This window comes from Canis lupus, chromosome 3 (assembly GCF_048164855.1).
Source record: "Canis lupus baileyi chromosome 3, mCanLup2.hap1, whole genome shotgun sequence".
In the NCBI taxonomy this organism is placed as follows: domain Eukaryota; kingdom Metazoa; phylum Chordata; class Mammalia; order Carnivora; family Canidae; genus Canis; species Canis lupus.
Genome location: NC_132840.1, coordinates 63,293,600 through 63,303,887, shown reverse-complemented (window position 1 = coordinate 63,303,887; position 10,288 = coordinate 63,293,600). Strand labels below are relative to the sequence as shown.

The following is a 10,288-nucleotide window of genomic DNA, read 5'->3' as shown; positions in this document are numbered from 1 at the left end:
TACAATGATAATGTGGTCCTAGCATGTTCCACTTTGGTTTTTTTTTTTTTTTTCAAGGTATGGAAGAAAATTTATTTAGCTTTGTGACGCTTTAGTTTCACAATAATGCATACCCTTGGCACTGTAAGCCCCTAAAGTTCCATAAATAGCTTTAATAAGGTAAATATTTAGGTTGATTTTAAGAGGCTTTCAGACATTAAGTTTGAGAAAGTTAGTGGTTTTCAGAATTTGCATACATGACAAAACAGTAATATAAATCAAACAGTAAGACTTAACACCCTTAATAACATAGTAAACTACAATTTCTAATCAAACATCTCTTCCTAGATTATATTCATTTTGATCTCTTATTTTCCATTTTAAACTCTGGTATTTTCTTCTGAATATAGGTTACAAATAATCTTTTCTGTTAACTCCCAGTTTTAATACCACAAAGTTCCCTGTTTTACCTTAACTGTATTTTTATCATCTAGTGTAGGATATGCTTTTTAAACTAATTATACTCCAGTAACTTTGTTAAGAAAAAATGTTAAGAAAATAAAGAACAAATAATGGAGTCATTCTTTCACTAATCCTTATCCAGTTTCAGGAAAAATCATTCCCCCAAAGCATCAATCTGTGTGGTAAATCTTTCCACGTCCAAAACAAAAGTGAAATTATGGGAAACCTATGATAGTTTACTGCATATTGTATGCTTTTAATAGCTCAACACTGGTAATACTTGATAATCGAGAGTAAATTAATAGGCCTAACATTTAAAAATGTATACTTTAATAAGTATATAAACAATTAGGTAAGCTTGTGAAGAAACTGACCAAGATAACATATATTAGGAGATACAAGTGTCCATCAAAATTTTCTATATTTTTTTCTTTTTTTTTTTTAACAGAGTATCTATCCAAGTTGTTTACTGTATAATTTCTCATGTGCCATTTTGGAAGTTCTTTATTGTAAAGACTATTCTTTTGTCTGATGACAAACAGCAGCCACACTGTCAGTGATTATTCCGGACCTCCACGTTGGATAAATTCAATTTCTTCTTGAGACACAAGTTTCCTTCTGTATTTCTGAGGAAATGTTTTTATTATTTCTGCAGTATCTGGTGGACCATGATGCATCAGCAAATCTGGTGATTTACCTCCCTTAGAATGCCGTGAAACTGAAGAAGAATGAGACGGTAGTCCTGCTGATCTCAAAACTTCTGATACATTAGGTTTAGGATTGTCTCTTCTGTCAGGGAACCTTATTAATGGTGTATGTGGCCTGACTACCTGAACCACCCTGCTGGCGGACGCCATCTTGCTGCCCATCATGACCCCAGCTTGGGGCGGCTTCCGGGGCGGCTTCCGGGGCATGTCTCACTTTGAAAATGATTCACAAAGTGCAGAAAATGTCTTTCCCAGTAGGAATGTACATACTCAGTTTAGCCACAATTCTTTTGCTCTTAAGGTGGTGCTACTATAAGATGAAACATTACAGAATTATTTACCATTCAAATTTCATTCAACAAATAGTTGCTGAGTGACTTATTAAGTGCTGAACACTGAATGTTACAAATACTATGCTTCACTTCTTTGATTTCATATATTTTTTTCTTTTTTGATTCAGTAAAATCTATTTCTCCTATAATACTGAGATCCAGGTGACTATTACAATAGATTTTTTGAGTGTTAATACCTTCCTTTTTCCTATTTAATTACATAAATTTTGACAATCACATATGGTCCCATAAGAACTACCATCATGCCAAAGGTACTAAACATTTGCATTAGTCACAAATTCCTTCGTGACCCTACCCTAACCCTTGGAAACCACTTATAAGCTCCTTCTTTCTATAAATATATCTATTCTATAGTGTAATAGAAAAGAAATCACACAGTATGTAACCTTTTGAGTCAGTTTAATTTGCCTCAGCATAAAGCTTTTGAGATTCATCCCACATTTTTGAACTTATTAGTAACTTATTCCTTCTACTGCTGGTTAGTATTCTATTCTATACTAGCTAATAAACATTTTGATTGTTTTCAGTCCTGGAGAATACTGAAAAAAAGCTTTTTATAATTTTTTTAAAGATTTATTTATTTTTATTTATTTATGATAGAGAGAGAGAGAGAGAGAGAGAGAGAGAGAGGCAGAGACACAGGAAGAGGGAGAAGCAGGCTCCATGCAAGGATCCCGACTTGGGACTCGATCCCGGGACTCCAGGATCGCACCCTGGGCCAAAGGCAGGCGCCAAACCGCTGAACCACCCAGGGATCCCCTAAAAAAAAAGCTTTAATGAACATTTGTATTTATATCAACATATGGTTTCATGTCACTTGAACAAATACCCAGAAGTGGGATGGCTGGGTTGTATGGAAGTGTGTATTTAACTTTATAAGAAACTGCACTGGGGCATCTGGGTGGCTCAGTCAGGTAAGCATCTGACTCTTGATTTCGGCTCAGGTCATGGTCTTAGGGTTTTGAGATCAAGCCCCACATCCAGCTCTGTGCTCAGTGGGGAGTCTGCTCAAGATTCTCCCACTCCTTCTGCCTCTCCCCCCTGCTTATGCTCTCTGTCTCTCAAATAAATAAAAAATAAACACTTTAAGAAAGAATATATATATTTTTAAAAAACTGCACTGATTTTCAACTTTGCTGTATCATTTTGTATTCCCAAACCAATGTATGAGACCAAGTTGCTCCATAAATTTACCAGTTTGTTTTGTTTTAAAGATTTATTTAGTTATTTATTTAAGAGCACATTCATGGGGAGGGGGAGACAAGCTGATACCCCAAGGGAAGCACGGCATGGGGATTGATCCCAGGATCACGACTTGACCTGAAATCAAGAGTCAGATACTTAACCAGCTGAGCCACCCAAGTGCCCCAGTTTTTTTTCTTTTTCTTTTTCTTTTTCATCTTTCTTTTTCTTTTTCATCTTTCTTTTTCTCTTTCTTTCTTTCTTTCTTTCTTCTTTCTTTTTTTCTTTCTTCGTTCTTTCTTTCTTCTTTCAGAAGAATTTATTTATTCATAAGAGACACAGAGAGAGAGGCAGAAACATAGGCAGAGGGAGAAGCAAGCTCCCTGCAGGGAGCCTGATGTGGGACTCAATCCCAGGACTCCAGGATCATGCCCTGAGCTGAAGGCAGATGTTCAACCGCTGAGCCACCCAGGCGTCCCCCTAGTTTCTTTTTTAAGTCACTTCAAGGTTATCTAAGGTCTAAGACATATTTATAATGATTTTAATTTGCATTTCTTAATATCTAATGACAATGAGAGTCTTCACATAGTTGTTGTCATCTCCATACTTTCTTTAGTGAATTGCCTGTTCATCTGTTTTTCCTATTTTGTATGGTTTTATTCGACTTCTAGGTATAGAGCTTTAAAAGTTCTTTATCTATTTTTGATATAAGATCATCATCAGATATGTGTTTGCAAATATTTTCTCCCAGTTTGTTATTTGTCTTTTTATTCTCTCAACTGTGATTTGAGAAGCAAAAGTTTTTAACTCTGAAAACATCCAAACTTTATCAATGTTTATAGATTGTACATTTTGTGTTTACTCAAGACATCTTTGTCTAATAAAGCTGTAGGTTTTGCAGTTAGGTGTGTGATCCATTCTGAAATAATTTTTGTATATAATGTGATGTGTATATCATGTAAGTACCTCATTAGGATTGATTTGTATATACATATTCCAGTATTAATTAGTGCAAATAATATTTTTTCTGTGTTGATTTGCATTTACGTCTTTATGAAAATCAATTAGCCATATATGTGTGGATCTATTTCTATTTCCGTTATTTTTCATTCATGTATGTGTCTTTTCTTTTGCCAACATTGTACTGATTACCATAGCTTGATCTCAAGGCTTGATATCAATAGTATTGAATTCCTCAATTTTGTTCTTTCAAGAAATTTATTTAGCTCTCCAGATTCTTTCTTTTGAAATATGAATTTTAGAATGAGCTTCTTGATTTCCATTAAAAATCCTACTCAGATTTGATTTGGATTGCATTAAATCTGTAGATCAACCTAATATTTTTAACAATTTTAAGTCTTCCAATCCATGAACATTGTACATTGCTCCATTCACTTAGGCCTTAGACTTCTTCCATCTGTGTTTTGTAGTTGTTAACATATAGATCCTATACAAATACTTATGTTTAGTTTTCCATTTTTGTGAAGGTAGATAGATGCACTTTTCCCTTTTCATCTCACTTAAGCTGAACTCAACACCTTGGACATTATATATAAAACAAACATATGAAGGCTCTGAAAGGCAGAGAGAATGAAGACAAGCTAGGGAACTTGATACCAAGGAACAAGATAGTGGTGAGTTCCTTGGATTTCCTTTTTGACTCACATATCCCAAATACTGAAGAATCCAGCAAATCAGAAATACTAATGGGCATAGACCAAAGGAAAAATAAAATGTCCGAGTAAAGCCAGCTTTCTCTTAAGGACCAGGAGAGAGGCAGCATAGTAAGATAGCAACTACTGCACATTAGCCAACTACCATGGGGATGGGAAACTGGGAGCCCATTCCCAGCCGCACCAACAAAAGTAGTGTGATGAGGGAAAAAGAAGACACAAATTACCAAAATCAGGAATTAGAGGACATCAATACAGGCCTCACAGACACATGGAAGATACTAAGGAAATACTAGAAACAACTCTACACACATAAATCTGACAATTAAAATGAAGCAGATGTATTTCTTGAAAAAGAGAAAATACAGAACATGAAGAATATATTTTAATAACTTTATAATTAATCAGGAATTTGAAGTCATAATTTATTTATTTTATTTTTTTTAAGATTTTATTTGTTTATTCATGAAAGACACACACACACAGAGAGGCAGAGACATAGGCAGCAAGAGAAGCAGGCTCCACTCAGGGAGCCAGATGTGGGACTCATCCCAGGACTCCAGGATCACGCCCTGGGCAGAAGGCAGGTGCTCTATCACTGAGCCACCCAGGCGTCCCTTGAAGTCAGAATTTAAAAACTCCTAATAGAATCTCTGGATTGATATGGTTTCACTGAAGAATTTTACCAAATGTTTAAAAAACAACTGTACAGTAGTCTTTCACCATCTCTTCAAGAAAATGCAAGAGATACTTCCTAATTCATTTTATGAAACTAGAATTACCCTGATACCAAAACCAGACCAGCACAGCCCCAAACTGGAAAACTGCAGACTAATATGTTCACATATATAGGTGCAGATTTAAAAAAAATGTTTTATTTATTCATGAGAGATACAGAGAGAGAGGCAAGTATTCTTAATGAACTAGGGGTGATGGAAGGGGAGGAGGGCGGGGGGGTGGGGGTGAATGGGTGATGGGCACTGAGGGGGGCACTTGACGGGATGAGCACTGGGTGTTATTCTGTATGTTGGTAAATTGAACACCAATAAAAATAAATTTATTATTAAAAAAACAAATAAGATTCTCCAGTATGCAAAAAGAATTAGTCAATATCCAAATTAGATTTATTCCAGTGATGCAAGGTTTTACAATATTTGAAAATACATCACTTCATTCCACCATAATAATACGCTGCAGAGGAAAAATCATATGATCATATCGACTAATGCAAACACCCACAAAAAGCATCAGAAAAAAAGTTCGACATACATTTATAAAATCTCTCAGAAAAGTAGACATATAGAAGAATTTCAGTTTTATTAAAAACAATACCAACTTTTAGCTAATATCATACTTAAAGGTAAAAAATTGAAAGCTTTCCCCCTAAGACTTCCCCTCTAAAGACTCTCCACTTAGTACTGGAAGTTCCAGTGAGCATGATGAGATAGGAAAAGCAAATAAACAGCATACAGATTAGAGAAGAAAACAGGGCATGGTTGTCTATGTAGACATCAAAAATAATGTTTGCAAAAAGATTTTAAATTTTACTGGAAGGGTTTAATAACTTAATACTAAGTGAAATAAGAAGAATATTTTCTTATGTGTATATACATATACACAAGTGTTAACTTTGTTAAATATTTTTCCTCTTGACATTTTCGGGTACTAATTATTTTTCATATAACTAGAAAAAAAAGTTTTAAAATGCATGAAGATTCTAGTCACTGTATTCTGCTTTTAATTCCTGACTTTATTTATTTATTTTTTTTGGTATCCGTATTCCTTATCAAATCATAAGTATCTTTATCACAGTTGTGCTAAGCAGTAGAAGGATAAGACCAATTTAGAAACAGTAACTGGTCATCTAGAAGCATTTATTCCAACAAACATATTAGGGATATCAGTCATTTTAATATGTCCTGGGAAATAAAAATAAATGAGATGGAAATTGCTCTTGAGGAGTTCACTGTATATTAGGGAAATAAATACTCTGTTACAAGCTAGACAATAATTTAGTTTTGGAGTAATAAAGGTTTAAACAAAGTGCTAAGCAAAGTTGAGGAGAGAGACATAAATTCTAATTGTAAAGATTGGAAATTTCAAAAAGGAGAAAGTGTGAAAGCTATACTTTTATACATAAACGGCATTTGGTATGTGAACATCTAACGATTATGGTGAGCAATGGTAGTATATGACATTAAGTGTTGATAATGACACAGATACTATTTGTTTTATTTAAAAAAATTTTTAAATAATAAATTTACTTTTTATTGGTGTTCAATTTGTCAACATACAGAATAACACCCAGTTCTCATCCCGTCAAGTGCCCCCCTCAGTTCCTGTCACCCATTCACCCCCACTCCCCGCCCTCCTCCCCTTCCACCACCCCTAGTTTGTTTCCCAGAGTTAGGAGTCTTTATGTTCTGTCTCCCTTTCTGATATTTCCTACCCATTTCTTCTCCCTTCCCTTCTATTCCCTTTCACTATTATTTATATTCCCCAAATGAATGAGAACATGCACTGTTTGTCCTTCTCCGATTGACTTACTTCACTCAGCATAATACCCTCCAGTTCCATCCACGTTGAAGCAAATGGTGGGTATTTGTCGTTTCTAATGGCTGAGTAATATTCCATTGTATACATAGACCACATCTTCTTTATCCATTCATCTTTCGATGGACACCAAGGCTCCTTCCACAGTTTGGCTATTGTGGACATTGCTGCTAGAGACATTGGGGCGCAGGTGTCCCGGCGTTTCATTGCATCTGTATCTTTGGGGTAAGTCCCCAACAGTGCAATTGCTGGTTTGTAGGGCAGGTCTATTTTTAACTCTTTGAGGAACCTCCACACAGTTTTCCAGAGTGGCTGCACCAGTTCACATTCCCACCAACAGTGTAAGAGGGTTCCCTTTTCTCCGCATCCTCTCCAACATTTGTGGTTTCCCACCTTGTTAATTTTCCCCATTCTCACTGGTGTGAGGTGGTATCTCATTGTGGTTTTGATTTGTATTTCCCTGATGGCCAGTGATGCAGAGCATTTTCTCATGTGCGTGTTGGCCATGTCTATGTCTTCCTCTGTGAGATTTCTCTTCATGTCTTTTGCCCATTTCATGATTGGATTGTTTGTTTCTATGGTGTTGAGTTTAATAAGTTCTTTATAGATCTTGGAAACTAGCCTTTTATCTGATACGTCATTTGCAAATATCTTCTCCCATTCTGTAGGTTGTCTTTTAGTTTTGTTGACTGTATAAGAACATATAAGAACATATAAGAACATTGCATATGTGTATGTTATGTCCACACTTCACAGGCTTTGGTTTATATATTATGGAGCTTAATATCCAAATTATAGTCTAAAAATAATTCCTTTTATGGATAGAGAGCTTTATAGTTTTCCAAGGGCTTTTCATGCCTTCCATGTCTCACAGAAACTCTGAGAGCCAAGTTCTGGCAGGTGCTCTATCTGCACATAATAGTCAAGGAAATTGCATCTCAGAAGGACCATGTGACTTAATTAAGGGAAGACGCAAGATCTCAAACTCCAATCTTCCATTTCTGAGATTTTTTTTTCCTCCTGGAAATGCATGGAATTTTCTCTGTTCATTATTTTTGTTTGTTTTGGGGTTACATGCATCTGTACCCGTAGCAGCTCATCTTCCTTCTCAATTATGTCTAGCTTAACTGATATTAAAATGAGTGTTCAGAAAGCACATATCAAATCAGAGCTAAGTTAAGTAATCAAGACCTGTTCTACGTGGTAGCCAGAAGTGTTCTGGAATCTAAAGCTAGCCAGAAAAAATCCACAAGATAAGTTACACACATGCAGAAAATCAGGAAATGAATCTTGTCTCCATAAAGAATGTGAGTATCCATAAATTACCTTTCCCTCATGATCCTGTATACAATATAGTTTTATAAGCATATCCTGAAGGCATATAATTCTAAGTCTACCTCAGGCTCATTTATTCATTCATTTATTTGAAATTGGCTCATTCATCTATTTCCCTAGAATGATCTACTTCTCTTTGGAGAGATCATAGTCCAGTGGCAGAGATGGACTATAGATAAAATAAATAGTTATAGAGTGCAATACCTGTTAGATGATCGAGAGAGAGTGTGACACAGAAGAGGGTGAAGATATTGTTCAGATGAAAGTCTTCTCTGCCTGGAGACAATCCAGACTGAAACCTGACAGATGAAAGGAACCTGGGTAGAAAAGAAGAGGAACATTCCAGATAGGTAGAAGAGCAGGTAGAGAGCCCTGACACAGCAAAGAGCATCTTAGCTTTTCATTGTACATCATAGTGTTGGTTCAGGATCTGGGGACAGGAGGAGAGAAAGACCTTTCCCACTTCCAATCCAGAGGCAAATTAATCATAGGAATAGTGAGTCCGGTGATTCCTCTGATTTACTTCCTATTTCATCTCCCTGTGTGCCTGCAGATTACATTCTTTGGGAAAGTAGTCCATACTCATCCATTCTTCCAAACACTTAGACAGTACACATCTATTTGCAGTTACATAACTTTGAGCTATAAAATACAAAGGCACGCTTGAGAAAAAAACTGGGTGTTCCCCACGTTTTTCATAAATTAATTCAGTTTCAAAAACCTTGAGGAAACTTTCTATTGAAAAGAGTAAAAGAAAAATATTTCTTCCATATTAAAGCAATTTCATGTTGCATCTTTTCAGTTAAATTGTCTTTTATCAGGCTCCTTTAAGAGCAGTAAAAATCTGTAAGGGTGCTGACCCTCTTATCTTTAATGGCATGCAAGTCAAGACATCCCAGGACATAGTTTTCCTTCAAAGTCAGTTTCCTGGGACATGGAACATCAAAACAACTGAGAAGTTCACAAATATAATCTCCTCACATAAGTTCTCACAAGATTTCCTCTGTTAAGCCAAAAGAAGCATACTAAGTATTGCAAAGTTCATTTTTAAGATGTTATATGCATGGTTCACAAGACACCATTATCCAAGTCATTTACTCAACTGGATTTCATTTCTAAATAAAGTGAAAATAGGAGACAATTAGAAACTACAAATCTCAGTACTGAACTTGATTATAATAGGGTGCCATTTTAAACTTCTGCTTCCTGAAGAGATTTATTATATTCAGTTTCATTACTTATCTATTGGAGCCATTTGTAACACTTCAGACTTGCCTGACCAGGAAGGCCATTCTAATAGTTGTATATCCAAACTTAAGAGAGTCAGCGATCTGTCACCCTCCTGCTGAGTTTAATCATATTCACTTCAGGAAACTATTTGCCTTGGGACTGTTCAGTCTCTTGTGGTGCTATAATTTATTATTTGAGGGAAAGTACCCATTTATACACTGCCAGCAAATCCTCCAGGAAAAAAAATGATAAATATCACAATGTTTCCAAGCCTAAATCAACATTTTATCATTTAAACATGTCACATTTCTGTAATACAGGACAAAGCAAAATAAGAAGGAAAAAAATAGCAAAACCCTAGATATGAAACATAAATTCTATGTATATTTAAGATATTATAGAAAACACTCAATTCTGTTCACTTGATCTTAACAACAATCTCACAAAGTAGATATCATTATTCCCAACTTCCAGAAAAAAAAAAAAAAAACAGGCTACAGGAGAGCCAAATGTGGTGTCAAGATTATACTATGAGAAGAAGCCCACAATTATTCCCATTATTCTGAATAGCTTTTCTTTTTTTAATTTTATTTTCATTTTTAAAAAAGATTTTATTTCTTTATTTGAGAGAGAGAGAGAGAGAGTGTGTGTACAAGCAGAGTGAGGGGCAGAGCGACAAGCAGACTCCCTGCTGAGCAAGGAGCTGACACGAGGCTCTATCCCAGGACTCTGGATCATGACCTGAGCTGCAAAGGCAGACACTTAACTGACTGAGCCACCTAGGTACCCCTGCTCCCTTTTTTTCTGAATAGCT

At 35.7% G+C, this 10,288-nt stretch overlaps 1 pseudogene; it reads right to left on the bottom strand.

The window, feature by feature from the left end:
* Positions 1–265: 265 nt before the first annotated feature.
* LOC140625075 (alpha-ketoglutarate dehydrogenase component 4 pseudogene) lies at positions 266–1,336 on the bottom strand (annotated as a pseudogene).
* Between the last annotated feature and the right edge of the window lie 8,952 nt (positions 1,337–10,288).